Source organism: Ostrinia nubilalis, chromosome 29, assembly GCF_963855985.1.
Source record: "Ostrinia nubilalis chromosome 29, ilOstNubi1.1, whole genome shotgun sequence".
Classification (NCBI taxonomy): domain Eukaryota; kingdom Metazoa; phylum Arthropoda; class Insecta; order Lepidoptera; family Crambidae; genus Ostrinia; species Ostrinia nubilalis.
In genome coordinates, this window is record NC_087116.1 from 624,956 (window position 1) to 643,593 (window position 18,638).

At 39.8% G+C, this 18,638-nt stretch overlaps 1 long non-coding RNA gene across 1 annotated transcript; it reads left to right on the forward strand.

Moving 5' to 3' along the window:
- Window positions 1–237: 237 nt before the first annotated feature.
- Window positions 238–9,446, forward strand: LOC135085711 (uncharacterized). Its single transcript, XR_010260194.1, has 3 exons — window positions 238–463; window positions 8,387–8,457; window positions 9,428–9,446. It is a non-coding gene; the product is annotated as an uncharacterized LOC135085711 (long non-coding RNA).
- The last annotated feature ends 9,192 nt before the right edge of the window (window positions 9,447–18,638 follow it).

The window sequence follows — 18,638 nt, forward strand, 5'->3', positions numbered from 1 at the left end:
ACAAAGCAATGAATGTAACTTTTGTGGAATAAATACAACTCTGTCCCTTATTTGTTAACCGGATTAGATAATGATATGCCATAAATTAAACTTATCAACCACACAGGTTGTAAAATCCAAATTACTTTCTCAAAGGTCGTCGACCTCTTTAACAACCCGCGCGAACTTCACGTGTCAAACTAAAAAAAAAGTTCGTCCGTCAGCTGAGCGACCGGCGCTCACTTCACTCAGTGAAAAATGAATCTGTCATGGCTCCGCGATCGATCCTAGTTCTCCGCTAAAATCACGGGAAAACATGAGAAATATGTTGCGCTATGCGCTAAATGACGTCTCTCGCGTGTTCTGTACGTTGTAACAATTATATTCGGCTATACAGTCAGCGCGGTCAGTGTATTTTCTCTGAGTTTTCAGCGTTTCTAAATTTATTCCCTGTCAAACGGGGCGACACATAAAATTTTTCACGGTAAGTTTTGACTTTTTCGTTCGAATAACAAACGAAGGTGTGTTTCCTGTGCGTGCGGCTTGTTTTATGTGCCCGATAAATGGTTTAATTGTGATAAATTCGCCAGTGAATTGGTAAAAATCGATCATATGTGGGTGGGTTAGGAGACGTCTGTCTGTCTCATTTCCGTATAACCCGGCTGCGTTGCGGAGTGACGTAACCGGTGCTATCTGCATCGTGCCGTAGTGCATTTGCGTTAGCCGGTTATCTATTCCTGTCTTTGTTACTCGCGAAACTGGATAATTTTAGTTGGTTTTTTTGTGTTAAAATTAATATTTTTCTAAATAAAACTGGTAATGTTCGCTGCATGAGCGTATGAAGGATGAATTTGCGCACCTCTCCCTGTGAACCTTTTCGGGAACAACATTTCAAATGTCGTGGAATTAAATCGATAACTGTGTCAATTGACATTTGATTACAGCCTCGGAAATCGCTTTTCGAAGTAATAAAATCATATTTTCCCCGAAATTACTGTTATTTTAGCTAATATCTTATTTATTTAACTTAGAATGACCTTAATTACTATTTAACCGTAGTTAAAAATAATTCTTATTGGATTCCAATTCCCTGAAAGTGCGAAAACTATGACGAATTGACGAATGCCTTCACGAAACGTGGGTTTTTCGGGAAAAGCCACAATTCCTTTTCTTGGAATTTCCCGTTTTTACCTGACTGCGACAAAGGAGGGATTTTAAATCCACTTGCTTGTTTTTAGAGGCTAATCAAGCCTTTCAAACTGTATTTCACTGATGAGTACCTACAGTGCTAGGTAAATTATTATAATGTTAAAAAGGATTTTATTACTTATTTTATAGTTTTTCATTTCTAAAAGCCTGTTTTATTTAATCAGACCACATTAATCTTTCTATTTCTGTTTAATGTAATGTTTCTTCCGCCACTTCTTCTCAGCACCAGCCCATTTGTTGTCCCAAAGTGGTGGTAGGGCAAGCTATATTTGGGACGTGTATAAGTGCCCTGGAAATGGCCTACATAATTAATTAATAAATGATATGATTTGATATCTCAACCTTTATATGAGGCGTCTAGTTTCAAATCCCGCTAAAACGATTTTGATAAGATTTCGAGAAATTGAAAAAAACCGCTTATCCATATAGCTTTGGCCTTAGGCAAAAAAAAATATGATACGAATTATTATTGTCATCTGGCAATACTAACAGTAATTGCTATTTATCTTTAAATTAAATATAATTTGAATTATAATGAAAACTATTTTCATTTTGGCGTATTTTGTTACGAACATTCGGTTTTAATGGGATTTGAAACGGACATGTTGTATTTTAGCGGGATTTGATAAGAGCAAATTATGAAGCAACCACGTTATAAAAAAATCTCCATACTGATTTCGCAGTCACGTGACCAAAATACCGTGCTACCATTGGTCAATCAACTTTTAGAGGGTTTTGAAAGAAACGGACGGCGTTTTAGCGGAGTTTGTAACACAAACCTAATTTTAAGTGCTAGTTTAGTAGTCTTTTTGTGTATTTTGATCGAAAATGATTGAACAGTATGATGAGAAAATTGCAGTAGCATCATTTAGAGATATAAACAGAAATTAGTTGCAGGAGCGTTTTAGCGGGTTTTGAAACTAGACGACTCATATCTGCACTGTCTCTGTTTCCTTATTTATTCTAGTTAAATAATTAACTAATTATAACAATCTAACTGTATACTATTAAAGCACTTTAATAATAAAATAATAATAATAAGCCTTTTTATTCTGAACTTGGTTACATAATAGTTACAAAATATGTTAAATAATAAGATCTGTGTTATAAAATATCCCGAAGCTCAGTTTGCCTCTTGGCATAGGCCTCCTCCAACGATTTCCATTGGGACCTGTCACGTGCTACCCTTCTCCAATAGTGTCCAACTGTGAGTTTTAGGTCGTCTTCCCATCTTGTTTGTTGCCGACCTCTACTTCTCTTTCCATCCCTGGGATACCAGTCAGTGACGCTTTTACACCATTTTTCTTCTGGGTCCCGGATCATGTGACCTGCCCATCTCCATTTTTGTTGGTCTATTCGGGTAATTATGTCGACAACTTTGGTTTTTTCTCTTATTGTGCTACTTCTCACTCTGTCCTGCTTCTTTATTCCTATTAGGCTTCTCTCCATGGCTCTCTGGCATCGTTCCAACTTTTCTCTGTGGTGTTTGGTGAGGGCCCAGGTTTCGCAGCCATATGTGATGACAGGAAGTATGCATGTGTTGAAGACTTTCCTTTTTATTTGCATGCTTAGCTCTTTGGATTTCAGGACTTCCTTCAGAGACCAAAACTTCTTCCATCCGTTTGCTATTCTTCGTTCAATTTCCTTAAAGCACTTTACATAGTTCTAAGTATTCACAATGATGTCACTTCGTCGGTACATTTTTAAACAAAGCAGTTCTAAATTGACGATAAACAAAAACAGGGCATTGTATCCTATATTCAGGGCCGGATCGTGAATTTGTGGGGCCCTGGGCTGAAACTTCTTATGACGTTGTCACGTAAAAATATCGTCCGTAAACCGACTTTACAGACAACTATTTTTTTTTTTTTTTTTTTTCAAATTATGGCCTACTTTTTAGCGGGATCTGGGGGCCCCTTGTAACCCCGGGGCCCTGGGCTGCAGCCCAATCAGCCCATAGGTAGATCCGGCCCTGCCTATATTAGCTACAATGTGTAGTAAATTGGTAACGTGTGGGCGGGGTGACGTAATGCATGTCCAGGTAGTTGTGTCGTTGTGATGTTGTCGAGTTTGTGTTAAATGAGCTTTAAAAGAGATGATTTAGAAATTTACTGCGTCATCATAAATCTCAATGTACCTACTGTTAATAAACTTACTATTTATTTGTCCTGGAGGATTTCGTACGGCCTATGTTCATCCGAAATAATGTAGGTTAAAGGTTTCTAAAGGTGATATTATATTTCCAATCGGTCCAGTAGTTTTGGTTTGGAGCCTACTCGATACAAATAAACAATCAAATCTTTCCTCTTTATAATATTAGTGTAGAAATGCTGTTTGTTTTCCTATAGTAAATACATTAACAAATTATTTATTTAATGACGTCCTTAGGACACCCACCGTAATTAGATTTAGGATTTAAGAATATAAGAATGTTTTTTCACTTTCCATTTTAATGTTTAACCCTATCATTGCTTCAGGGTAAAAATGTGAACAAGAATAAAAATCTTTATTCATCATCACCATTTCATCAATAGGATGTCCACTGCTGGACACAGGATCAGGCCTCCTCAACCCATCTGGCCAGTGTGCCTAATCCCCACTTGCCTGGAGACTAAATAACCTGATGATGATTAGTTCAACCAGTTTTAATAAGTGATTATAACTGCTGCAAATAAGGAAACTTGTTAAAAGCTCCTTCTAGGTGGACCGCCGATCTGGTGAAGGTAGCTGAAGCACCTGGGTGCGGGAAGCGCAGGATCGATCTTTGTGGAAATCCTTGGGGGAGGCCTTTGTCCAGCAGTGGACGTCATTTGGCTGAAACGAACGAACGAACTTCAAAATCACAAAAGTACTTCTTTTTTCACTTCGGTTTTTTTACTCCGTAGTAAGCACTTGCTTAATAGCCCTCCACAATGCGACCCTCCCATAAAATTTACATATTAATACTATTTTCAAGTATTCTTTTCCATATCTGATATTGATTTTTATCATTTAAGAATTTTATTGCCTCCCTAATGTACAGGCTGCAGCCCATTCGACTAAAAATGCTCGTAAAATAGCTCTTACTGCAACGGGACTATTCCCACCTCTCGTTTCCACCGCTGCAACTCCTGTGTAGCCAGGATCAGGAGTCCCCTACGTAGTTTTGAATGCTTACTCCCGTATTCACAAACATTACTATTAGGTCTGGTCTCACAGTGCGCGTGGACGCACAGTGTGACACACGAACCAATCACAGAGCTCTATTCAACGCTGTGTTTTCGATTTGCTGCTTCACTTAAGCAAGCATCGTTTGTAAATACGGGCGTTAGTGACGAACACTGTTGTGTTTTTTTTTCCACTACCTCATAGGTTCGAAAACTTATGAACTCGAATGATAATATACGGGATAGAACCCAGTACTTCCTGATCGATAGAGAGAAATGACCACTAGACCATAGATACTTTAAATTAGTTTTAAAGCAAGTACATGTATGTAACCTCCCAAAAATAGTACCACTCATTACTAGATTGGGTAAAAAATGCCAAAAAAATGGTAACCGCCTTCGCTTTTTCTTCACAGCCGTAACCTTGCGTGCTTAATTTGAACATTTGGCATAGGCACTGATTGCTTGGTAGGTAGGAATGAAAAACATCTTGGTTTAGTTGCAATTTACGCCCTTTTGTAAAAAAAGAGACAGTTACGACGACTTAATCATGATCTAAAATATTGAATAGTTACTGAATTATTTTAACTTCCTCCGGGTAGAAGAGTTTTGTGGAAGAGGTCGCTTCCTTGCGATTAGACCGCCTTAAAGGTTGTGAACCACCTAAATGTTTCGCCAACTTTTTGTACGCTTTTCTAACTAGAATGAATGTATCCGGTACGTCCATAGCTTGAGACGTCCACGTACAAGGTGGACAGACGACCTTATAAAGGTAGCTCAGGATGTCAGTCAGTCGGTCAGTCTTGAAATCTGCTCAGCAATGGACGTCCTGTGGCTGAAATGATGATGATGATTCGGTTTTACTTGCATGTCGAACCTTAACTTCGAACTTCTATGTTCTTCTGATTAACTTCGTTGCGGGTCTAATGACAGTTCAACTTTCTCCCGGGACAAACTTGACCTTCACTGGTTGGGTTTTTATTGGCGGTCAAGCTGTAGATCCTGGCAACACAGGAGTTGCAGCGGTGGGAACGAGAGGTGGGAATGGTCACGAATGGTTGAATTTGCATGTGTATCGTCTCCTTAGTAACTAATGCGAGTTAGACATAAACAAAATTTTGTTTTATCTTTTATCATAATTAGGGAATAAATTGCTATAAATAACTGCTCGATAATAATTTAGATAATAGCGTAATTAGACATGATTAATTGCTGTTAATTGAATGCATTGACCCACATTTGATAGGTCTTGGAAATTTTAGAGAGATAGCTAGTTGTTTATTGTTTATATCTTTGTTATTAGTTGTTTTGGGAGTTTTAAGTGATTTTGCAAGTTGTTTTATTGCACATACATTGTATACTATATCTTTTTAGCAAAATAAAATACTGATCATCATAAAGGTGACTTACGCCCGAATTCACAAACATTACTATGAGGTCTCACAGTGTGCGTGGACGCACAGGGTGACACGAACCAATCACAGACCTCTATTGAACACTGTGCGTTCGATTTGCTGCTTCACTTAAGCAAGCATCGTTTGTGAATACGGGCGTGAGTTTCTTTCGCCACTTCTCGGCACCAGCCCATACGTTGTTCCCGAAGTGAAGGTTTTGCGACGTGTACAAGTGCCCTGGAAAGGACAAGGCCTAAATACTGAATATTTTGATTTTGATATTAGTAGTTTATAGAAGTTCTGGTGGGTGGTGGGATTAGTCCCGATATACCGGATTTGCAATGGTGTCGCTTGTTTGTTTCATCACTTTCAGCCTAATGTTGTCCACTGCTGGACAAAGGCATCCTCCATGGATATCCGCAGCGACCGGTCCTGCGTTTTCCTCATCCAGGTGCTTCCCGCGACTTTACCAGATCGTCAGTCCACCGAATGGAAGGCCTGTGGGTGGCCCGTGTTAGCCACTGAAGAACTTTTCTGCCCCAACGGCCATCAGCTCTACGAGCTATGTTCCCCGTCCACTGCCTGGCAATTCTGCGGGCTATTCTGTTACTTTGGTTCTACGAATCTCCTCATTTCTGATTCGATCACGTTAGAAAATTGCGTCAATAACTCGGATTATCCCTTAAATGTATCGGCGGATTTGTCCCGAAATACAGAAATTGTGACCTCTCACTATAGGCCTTAGGCCGACGCGACGACCTCATAAAGGTAGCAGGTAGGCGCTGGATGCAGGCCGCTACCAACCGACCATTGTGGAAATCATTGGGGGAGGCCTATGTTCAGCAGTGGACGTCCTGTGGCTGAAATTATGATGATGATAATGACAGGAATCGCTGTGATGGAGAAGAGAGTTAGGATCAGGAGGGCAACTCCGACTGTTCACAGTTTCGAGTCTATCTGTCACCGTCACTCATGCTGGCATCACGCTTTGCGTGAGAGAGATGGCAACATTCGAAACTTCGGATAACGTTTTTCGGAGTAACCAACCCAAAAGATCTAATGCGAAATGCCAAGCTAAAATGGGGTTAATAAGTACTGACGGTATAGGTCACAAGGTAGCATTTCCCGGTTACATAATATTCGCCTAGCCTTGCCCTATTTTGACCGGGATTGGCTTTCTTTTGCCGCAATAAAGTTAGAAAGTTTTCTTATAATAATAAAAGATCTAAATTATTTTAGGTGCTCGAATGTCGCAGTGATTATTTCTTTTTGCTATAACCGCACGGATTTCGAGCGTTCGGATAAAAAGATGGGTTGTGAAATAACTTATTTACATCTGTATAACTGACTATCTTACTTCAAACTGCCAGAATACAAAATGCTGCTAACATTATTGTTATGGCGACAGAGTTTGGTAAGAAAGTAATTAGGCAAGCGAAATTAGGAATAGCTCTTTCACCAATCCAACACCATTTCCGAACATTTTGCTCCAATTTGAATCGAATCTGGGACCTGACAGACAGAAGGCAGTCTCACTAAGCCACTACATGTCGATAATAAAAATCAAACCTGAAATCGCGATGCTGCAACGACGGAATCTCATGATTAAAAGATCGAATGCAGAGTCGCCAAAATGTGATAGTTTTCAACCGACTTCAAAAAAGGAGGAGGTTCTCAATTCAACCCGTATGTTTTTTTTTTTTTTTTTTTTTCTATGTTTGTTACGCGATAACTCCGCCAATTATGAACCGATTTGAACAAATCTTTTTTCGGCGTATAGGTAATACCTCAAGGGTGGTCCCATTTAAATTTAATAATAAAAAAACAACCCCCAAGGGTGGAAAATTGGGGATGAACTTTTTTATACGCAATATCTCCGCCGATTATAAACCAATTTGAACGATTATTTTTTTGTTGAATAGGTATTATCAAAAGGGTGGTTTCATGCGAATTTGAAGAAAATATTTCACCCCCAAGGGTGGAAAATTGGGGATGAACTTTTTTATACGCAATATCTCCGCCGATTATGAACCAATTTTTTTTGGTCTCAGTGTACCTACTGCCTACCTTCAGTGGTAACATCAAGGTAATAATTAGTTAACTAAAAAGCAAGAAATAAGTAAAATTTTATAAAAAAAAATAAAACCGACTCCAAAAAACCTACACTAAAACGTAGAAAAATAATTACTAATTACCTACTTATTTATTAGGACGAATTATTAATATTTATGTAGGTATACCATGAATCATGATTGATACTTTTGGAGTCGGTGCAGGCAAACTTTACATGTTTCATAATCTTGGCACCGACTCCAAAAGTTTTTTTTAAAAAGATTATTAGTAAGTTGTTATTGCACAAATTACTAATACTCCCGTTAGCCCCTCGTTCTAAATATGCTTGTGTTACGAGTGAGCTCACCACAATAGTCAAGCGGCGGCGAGGACCGAACCCGCGTTCCCCGGATCACGAGTCGGCCAATCCGACCCCTTCACCGTTCGGGTATCGTGGCTTTTATTTAAGTTATTAATTAAGTTATTTCTTAATAACACCCAGAGCGTATAATAGGAAGACTTAATCCGTTACAATTCAACATTATCTACCAGTTAACCTTGAGGCAATGCAGAGATGAGTCAATGATTGTTGTTTCTTTGTTGCAGGGAGCAAGAGCCAACTTGCGAGAGGGATTCGCCCTTCAAGCACCAGGCGGCGCAGCAGTCGAATAGATCAGGCAAGTATTTTCCTCACTTTCTTCAGTCTTTCTTCCTCAGCACCAGCTGATATGTTGTCCCGAAGTGGTAGTAGGGCAAGCTATATTGGGATGTGTATAAATGTCCTGAAAGGACCTACATTGAATTTGAATTCCTCAGTTCGGTAGATGATGTTTGACATAACACAAGCATATTAATAGTTGCTTACTTTGAGGCTAGATGGTGCTGTGTCGATGATGATGTGATGACGGATGACCTCAAGAAGGGTCTGGGTCGTGGAACATTTGGGTCAAAGGCATGTGTTCCTGCAGTGGACGCTAAATGACCTGATGATGATGATTAGTAATTATTAAGGGTTCGCTATAGCACCATCGGGGTAGAGCCTCTAGTATTCTTTCTGTCTTTCCCCCATTTCTCTAAAACCGGTTTCTACCCGGGACGGTGCCGGTATTTTTTAATCCACAACGAGGAAACCTGCATTTCACCTGATGGAAATTGATGATCAGGCCGAAGGTGGAAGAGAGCTCTAACCGGAATCCTCAATCACAGATGAACTGGTTATTTCATCGATGGTCGGCCCGACGCCGGATAGCAAGTATAGCAACCAGCTCGTTAACGCGCCCTAATCGTCAGGTCATTTAGTCTCCATTGCAGGAGCACGGCCCTCTCTAATTCACCAGAGGCAAATTGAGGATTTGGCCTACACTCCCCACGCCAGCCAGACGGGTTGGGGATGCTTGTCCTGCCCTTTCTTAACAATTTGTTATTACACAAATTGCTAATAGTCCCTTTAGCCCCTCGTGCTAAGCTAAATAATGCTTGTATCACGAGTGAGCTCACCACAATAGTCGAGCGGCGGCGGGGACCGAACCCGCGTTCCCCGGATCACGAGTCGGCCAGTCCGACCCCTTCACCGTTCGGCTATCGTGGCTTAGTCAAGTCTATTTGCAGAATATAAATAACTTATGACATACCTGGTTCTCCTTGCAGAGTCGTCATCATCATCGGCCGACACCGCGTCGCAGGGCTCGGGTTCCGAGGCTGGCCCCGCGCCCGCGCCCCTACAGCGGGCGAAGCGCCATGAACCTCAGGTGAGAGCTCATCATCATCATCATTTCAGCCATAGGACGTCCACTGCTGAACATAGGCCTCCCCCAATGATTTCCGTAATGGCCGGTTGTCGTTACCTTTATAAGGTCGTCGGTCCACCTTGCCAGTGGACATCATACGCTGCGCTTTCCGATACGTGGCCTCCACTTCGAAACCTTGCTGCCGCATCGGCTGTCAGGTCGGCGTACTATGTGAACAGGTTCTAATTAATTAATTAATTGAATGACGCTCGTATTTACAAACGATCGAACGCACAGTGTTGAAAAAAGCTCTGTGATTGGTTTATGTGTCACCCTGTGCGTCCACGCGCACTGTGAGACCTCATAGTAATGTTTGTGAATACGGGCGTTAGAGCAAGGATGATTCCTGGGTCAAAAAGCAAGAGTTTTAATTAGTCCGTCAGTTAACTTATCAAAAAATACTCTACACGTATTTTTCACTTTTTCAAACTAATGAAAATTTAAAGAGATAAAGCGCGCCAAAGTTCATAAGAAGAGGCCCGTGACGTCAATGCGTGCATAAAAGTGCCGCACGTTGTGACGTCGTGCGGAACTTCAACGCACCATAACTGTGTAATTATTTGTCAGATTGACGAATAAAAATATATGTGTCCAATATTTTTTGATATTAAACATGACGGACTAAAAAAATTTTTTTAGGAAACTAGCCTATTTTATGAACTTTACCACCTAATAATATCTCTTTTCTTTAAATAGTAAGACACTCTTTGCTTAAGTCAGAATATTACGAACTCGGGTCTAATGTACGACATTATGTGAGCCCACGCTGAGAGCTTTCGGCTCATTTAACTTGGAAACCCAGCGAGATGCGAAACTTGATTCTATGTATAACCTTAGCTTATACAACCTTATCTTTATCTCCACTACACTTCGGCAATTTCGTACATTCTTATGTATGAAGCATTTGTCACACTGGATACGTTTTACGGTCTGCGGTCAGGTCAAATGAACGCAGCCCGCACTTGTCAGTTTGCGTTCTTTGCTCTGGCCCGTAAGGTCAGATCGCATCAATAAAAAAAATTGTTGAGACCGACAATGTTGTTCATACATCACACGCATCAGGATGTTGTTAGCAACCGATGATGATAGTACTCACTCATGAGCTGACAATAATTGCACCCCCCCCCCGTCACATGTCCGGCTTTTAGGGTAAAATGTCCGGCCAAATGAAGCACAAAGTCCGGCTTTTGTGATTTTGGACCTGGCAACCCTAGTTGCACCACCTGATTTGAACCGCAACAATAACCAATAATTTGTATGGAGTTTGACAGATTTTTGACGTTTGTCAAAGTTAAAGTAAGATGGTGAAACTCTAGCCTAAATATTCCATGCAAATAAAGATATTTTTGTTTTTCATTTTGGTTTCGAATAACTTTATACTACGGGCTCGCATTAAATTCAGTTTTTCACGGATAGTACAACTTATTTGACACTTATCGTTTGTAAGTTGGCCATTTAATTCAATATGCTCATAAATTACATGTTATTTTCAGAGAGAAGAAAGGCGCGAGGAAGTCGCAAATGCGCCGCGAGTCCAGACCAATCCTCTGCTGAGGTAAGAGTCATCATCATCATATTTATCATCAGCACCTAATAGACAGTTTGACACCATACCCCAATAATTCGAAACCACAACTTTTTAAAAAATACCCTTCATTCTGGTCTTAAAAACTTAATTAATTTTAAATTAACTGTAAATTACGATTTTTGGTCGCATTGTAATTGAAAAAAGTAGTTTAATTGAGTTGACAAAATAGTGACGTCACTTGCTTGTAGTGCCATACAAAATCTATGGGAGAGTTTCGTTTTGACAGTTTTAAAAAGTACGTCAATGAGGGCTATCGTTTTTATACTTAACAGTGGCGCCATCTTGATGAGTGCAAATGCGATAGTCCTCCTACCACTTTAGCGCTCACAAGTTGGCGCCACTGTCTTCGCTACTAGCAAGTGGCAGGACCTTACTCTACAGTGGCGCTAACTGGTGAGCGCTAAGACGATAGCCCTCATTGACTGGTGGTGTCAACATGTCTATTTCAAGGCACCAAACGATCCTCATCGACTGCTAGTCTATTGTGGTAAACTCACTCTTAACACAAGCATTTACTGCAGGGGTTAACGGGAATATTAGCTATTTGTGGAAAAAATCTAAAGGGGTTGCTAAGATAGGCTAAGCCTAGGCGCAGACCACCTACTTTTAGTTGGCCGATAACGGGATTATTCCCACCTCTCGTTCCCACCACTGCAACTCCTGTGTAGCCAGGATCTACAGCTTGACCGCCACAAAAACCCAACCAATGAAGGGCAAGTTTGTCCCGGGGGAAAGTTAAACTGTCATTGGACCCGCAACGAAATTAATCAGAAGAACATAGGAGGAGTTCGAAATTAAGGTTCGACTTCCCTCCATTGCAAAGCGGATGACAGGTGACAAACAAAGGTTTAATAAAACCTTTAAGAGCGTTTACGCCGTTTGGCGCAAAAACAGTACTTTTTCAACTCGTTACAATCATTAACCAGTAATACTACAAATATGTTATAGGCATAAATAGTTAGGCAATTTCGTCGTCTAAATAGTTAATTGAGAAAATATTGCGATTAGTTTAGCATTTAAGAATTCTATCAAGATAAGTCCACACAGGTTTTGTAAATTTCCACTTTAGCGTCAGTTTACAAGCTGAAATTTTTATAAAAATACTGTGAAAACGATTTAACAAACATTTATATCCTATAGCATAGATCCTTGGGCAAATAGTTATCTGAGAAAATTTTTAGATTTAAGCATTTTACAATAAGAAATCACAAATTAAAAGAACGTGAAATACCCAAAAATCAAAGTGATTTTTTCACCAATATTCTTCCTTTATTCAACACAAAAATAGCTTAATATAATAGAAGAATATCTTATCTAAAATATTTACTTTGAAATTTAAAATAATTCATTGTAATTTTTTTTCTATGAGTATTTGAAAACTACTATAAATCGCCGCGCACGAATCGTTCAAATTCAGTCCGCCTCGAGGCGTTCCAGAGTGAGGTCACGTCGCTCGGTGCTCTGCTGACATGTGTCACGCGTACGTTGATCTTTGACAGGTAGCTGGACTTTTATAGTGTATCCGCAAAATCTTGGTGGTAGATTTTGCGATCACGTGGTAATTAAAATATTTTATTGTTATTTTTCATTACAGTCTATTTTTACTACAAATTCTATTTCAGACGTAATGAAAAATAAAATTAAGTTATTTTTAGCGATGAAACGAAAACGAATGACAAAAATTTGGAACAGGAAGTTATGTATGTATACCTACTAATATTATAAAGAGGAATAATACTAATAATTTATTTGCCATAAATAGGTGGTTACAGAATAGTTAATAGGAATGCTCTGCCAGCAGGGTCCCACCTAGTTGTAGGGGGAACATACACAACATATTACAGTCGGAAAATCTTTGCGGTAGGTACCTCGGATTGTAGTTAGTTGGACAGTGGTCATTTGACGGCCACTTGAATCGTCTCACCCCTAAGCTTTTGGCTACCGCCGGCGCACTAAGCCGGTTGATGCCTAATCTCGGAGGCCCGGCTGCACTGAGTCGCTGACTATACTTTTGCGTCGCGCGTTATGTGGTCCTATATGGGGCTCGAGTATGGCACAGTGCTGTGTAGTCGTGGAGCATCCTACTGTTCAAAAAAGCGCAACGCATGATATCACTGAGGCACAGGCTGAGGTAATTCGTAGATACCGCATAGTATCCGCAGTCCGTCTATTCCCGGTTGTGGACACTGACTATGTCCCTACTGAGGATAAATGGGAAAAAAAAATATTGTCATTAGTGGCGACGTATAACAATCCTACTAATATTATAAATGCGAAAGTTTGGATGTCTGGATGTTTGTTACTCTTCACTCAAAAACTACTGAACGGATTTTGTTGAAACTTTACAGTATTATTGTTTATAAACCAGATTAACATAATTGAATATGACGATATGTGACAAATAAATTTCAATAAATAAATAAGACGTGTCTGAAAAGCGCAATCTATCGTCATTGGTTGAAATCTACAGCGCTGGACAAACTACTGTTTTTGACATTCGTAAATATTCATGCGGGGGAAGCCATGAAACGCCATCTATCAACATGATATCAAACAACAGATTTTACGAACTAAGGAGTAAAACGAGGTCCACGCGTACGAATTATTAATAAAATTAATAATATTTGTATTCATCTGGTCTTACTTGACTTTTACTTTACGTATGTCATGCACGATGACATTTGCGTCAATATTTGTGTACGTCCCCAATAGGCATAATTGGGATGTATTTTTCTAATTTGTCATAAGTTGTGAGAAAGCCTGTAGCTACAACTGGGAAAGTATGTGTCACCACTGGTGACAATCGATATTATTTATGCCATTTATCCTCAGTGGCGACAAAGCTAGTGTCGACAACCGAGAATAGACGCCAGTTGCGAGGTGACCATAGGTCCTAAGGCGAAATGTACGTGTACGTGCACCACGAGAGGTGGAAACCAAAAGGTAGAGGCTTGAGGATCTAGGCCCTAGAGTGCTGAAGGGTACGCCTGGCCATCAGCCAAATTTTACGTCGCACCATAGAGGCAGTTCTGCCTGTATTAGAGGAGTGGGTGCGACGGCATGATCGCCTCACACAAAGGGCGACCCAGGTTCTACCGGGCCATGGGTGCTTCGGGCCATTCCTCCACCGTATAGGCCGAGAGCCTGTAGATGGTTGTCAGTTAACACTGCAGTCTTGGCACGTGAGTCACCGCAGCAGACTGACACGCTCCAACAGTGCCCAGCCTAAGCAAACGAGCGGCGGTTAGAAATGACCTCTCCCTACCAATCGGGAAGAGGCGTGAGATAGATAGATAAATTGTTTATTTGTTTTAACACACTCTTTTTTTAATGCTTTTGACACACACATTATGTATAGTTGCTATTGAAACTCAATTGTGATTTCTCATAGACTGATATTTATTTGAAATAAAGTTAGTTAGTCAAGAAACACACTAGGTGACACCACTGGTATTTTGTTACACAGGTTAGTAATAATTTCAACAGTTGCAACATAACAAAAGTGACAAAACAACATAAGATAAAGATGACTAGCGTTTCAAATAGTTCCCTGCGTCAGAGTGATGTATGCCGCAGCGATGCAAAAAGCAAAGAGCTCAGTATAAACACTACCCTCAAAAGGGCAGAACACTGATTTTCAGCTTTTGCTAGAGAACGCATGAAGCGTACAGGTACGGAATGAACCCGCTCGCTTTCGGAAACAATATCTACATTAGTATAAAATATATGATGAGACAAATAATCTTATGGTATAGTGTGCTTACTTTCTGTGAAAGTGTTCTTTCACAGAAAGAAGCAGTGGAAAGGGGGAGCGAGAGGCCTCAGCCGACACTCCGGTTATCCGCCGCCGACACCCTGGGCGCAAGAGGACAGCTTATGGTCTCCAATTGTCCCTTCCTAACAGGCCTCGGTCGCTAGACATGGAGGTGTCTGGTGGCGGCTAAGGACGAATGCTACAGGCAACAGCCAATGGCGATGTCCCGCGTTCCCTCATATCACTCATATGGATCATGGCAGAAACAGTCAGGTTTTTAGTGGGTGTAGGGGCTACCCACCTTCTGGTAGGAAGGACCCCACATAACCCACTAGCTGCCCCCGCAGCTGGTGGGTATGAAATGTTATGCATTTTCCGGATAAAAAAAGAATAGTAAACAGGAAAAGTTTGTTTTGAATAGAAACGATTTGAAAAAATCTCTCACCATTAAAATTCAAATTTTTTTCTGCTGAACGTAGGCTGTATAAAATTTTCTCAAAATAGTAAAAAACCTTTGATAATTTACTATTTGATAAAGAATTTACGTATAGCCTGACCAGGAACATAAAAACCCTGGCATAGAGGCGCGTCAATTGCATTTGATAGTGCAACACTGAGTACAGTCGTACCTGTGTTAAATTAATAGGCTAACTTTATGTATCAGGATTCAGGATTACGGGCTAATTTGATATTTTCATAAATTTACGAAAAAATATTATGATAGGTAACCTGGTTTAAATAAATTAAATGAAACCATCAATCGAGCTAGTAGGATTTATTTTGTTATTCATCAATAATCAAATTCAGAACTTGAATATTCAACTGCAATGTTTGCTCATGAACGCTTCAAACTCGGTACTTCTTTCCCAATTCCATAAAATTCAACACTTAGAAAGTGACAAAAAAATTTAAAATAGGTAGTTGAAACAAACCACAGCTAATTTTCATAGTGGACTGTACTATGCGATAAACATGTCAGTCAATTTGACAACCTTTGTCGGAAACATTATTCAATGAAAATATTGTCCGAACCCTTAGTATTTCTCTTCGACAAATACTTTAACACATTGTAAACCACTTTTCTTTCACGACTATAAAAAGATTTTAGCAATTTAATTCACAAAATCAATTGCGCACATTTAAAATAAAGTTTGTTTACACTTTGACAGCAATAGACTGACATGCAAGGTGACATGACAATGAAGTTTTCAGTTATTGTTGCCATTAAAAGAAATTAGTACCATTAGTTTTCCGCAACATGGCGAGGGTTTTTATGTTCCTGGTCAGGCTATATTTATTATTGATTAGGACTAATGTATACCATTATTTATAACTATGGAGTCGGTGTTGGAAGATTTGAAGATTTTATAGTTTTCTTGAGCTGTCACTTGACAGCCTGGCACACTTTTACGATGGTGGATCAAAGTATTTTGGTTCGACTATAGAGCGTGAGAACACGCACACAGTCATAATTATTTTAGTGTGAATAAAACTAGCATCGAAAATACCTAAACTTGACAAGCCACGCTAGACGTAAACGCTCTTAAGAAAAGATTATGCACCACGGACAATAAATATCAATTAAGGGGGCCTATCTTATGAGTTGGCCGATAGTTGGGCCGGGCAGTTAATCAGTATGGAGATGTATGATTGTGCGCACATAACACCGATTGATTCTTCATACAAACTGGAATCGGGCCCAACTATCAGCCTACAAAAAGTCTGTGATCTGCGCCTAGGTTAAAGGTAGATGTTTTGCGACTGCATCAATGCTGAATCGCGTTTGTATAAAACCCAACTACGACAAAAAACGACGCTGAAAAAGTATAAAACAAGATTATCAGAATACTGAACTGAACAAAGTTGTTAATGTATGTAGTTGCATAGTAATTTTCATGTTTGGAAAACCGCAGTCACACGTTGTCAAAGTGCCACGGTAGGTATATGTGATAATGTAACGTGTGACTACGCCGTAGATTTTGTGAAACCCCATATAGCCTATAACCAGCGGACAATTAAGACGCTTCTAATGATATGTTATTTGTCGAATTCTGATAAGTAGTTTAGAAGTTACGAGGGAACAGATGAACATACATGCATACATAGCCTGTCAAAATCATAACCCTCCTTTTGGTTTGCCGTAGTCGGGTAAAAACACATTACCACTCCTTTGCGTCGCGCAGTCGGGTAAAAAGGGCCGTAACATAACCCTTCGGGTTAAAAAGGGTGCTTGTTAATAAGCATTTTAGTGCTTTTCAATCGCAGTCGCGCGTCAACCGTCGTACATTAACCATGCCGGCGTGGCATGCTGAAATATCTGGCATTCGCACTATGTGCGTGCGCGTACTTGCTGCTTCTGACCCGGTTTTTGGCCGAATTTTTGCACGTGCTACGGAATTTCAGGTTGTACATCGTAAAATATATTTTTAGCCTTGGCATTATCAAATTATGCAAGTGTTGTGCTTTTGCAAGATACAGGTATTTGTGCTCTCGTGACGTCACTTTACATGTTGAAACTACAAGTAGCGTCACATACATAGTCAAAGTATGGGCACCAGAAGTACGGTCAACTATTTCCATACAAAGTTTAAATGCTTGTAAGTTTTTTGTTTCCAGTCCGCTTTCAATAATTTAATTTACAGAAGTGTTTATTTATAGAAAGAATGAAAGAAAGAAAATACATTTATTTGGCACACTAGAACAACAAATTACAGAAATTAATTTTTTATGAATAATTTATTAACTTTATGGGATATGGAGTTCAACCACTAGAGGATGCTAGCTAATGTGGAATTATTTCCTACCCGAGCTCGGAGTCATGCTCGGAGTCCAAGGTCCAATTGTATCTCTATCCATCTTAATCGGAAATCTTTACTAACGCGATGCAGGTATGTAGGCATGGAAGCGTGTGCCATAGTAAGCTTGTATCAGCGCCATCTGTTGAGTGATATCTACCACCAGTTTGTAGTGACGAGTCGATAGGTGTCTCCACAATTTTTATCCTATGCTTATTCCCATATTATAATGGGACCCAATGAAGAATGTTCACTAATTTTGTTTTTTAGCTTTCTGTATTCTCTGTTAAAAATAAAAAATACACGTGAAAGAATTATTTCGATACGTCAATTAGTTTCCAAGATATTGAATTTTAAAAGTACAGGCGGCGGCCGGCCCGCCATTTTATGCGCGTGACGTCATATTACAGCGACTGGCTCATATTTGTATGTATGGAATCTTGCAAGCTGAATTAAGACCCACTTCCAGGCAACCGATTAAGCTGAAATTTCGCAAACACATGTGATTTGGATGACCATGCTATATTATGATGACATGGAGCTGATCTGATGATGGAGCTGGAAGGTGGCCATAGGAACTCTATAATAAAACGACCTAAATGCATCGAGTTTGGGCTCGTTCGTTTTGTATTGATGAGTATTTTAATTCTATATAGTAATCGGGGTCTAATGATGGAGCTGGAAGCTAATTCGCAATAAAATGACACAATCGCATCAAGTTTGGGTTTGGTTCAATTTTAATTTCTGTGATGGGTCTGGGTGTTAATATGTATAATAAGTTTGTATTTACAAAAAAAAAATATTTAAGTATGTTTATATCCGTTTTCTAGTGAGCGGATGCTGTGAATGTACGTCACACGGGGTCACGTGACCGTCGGCGGGACTCAATATTTAAGCGAACTTTGAATGCCTATAAAATCATAACTACTGGGTA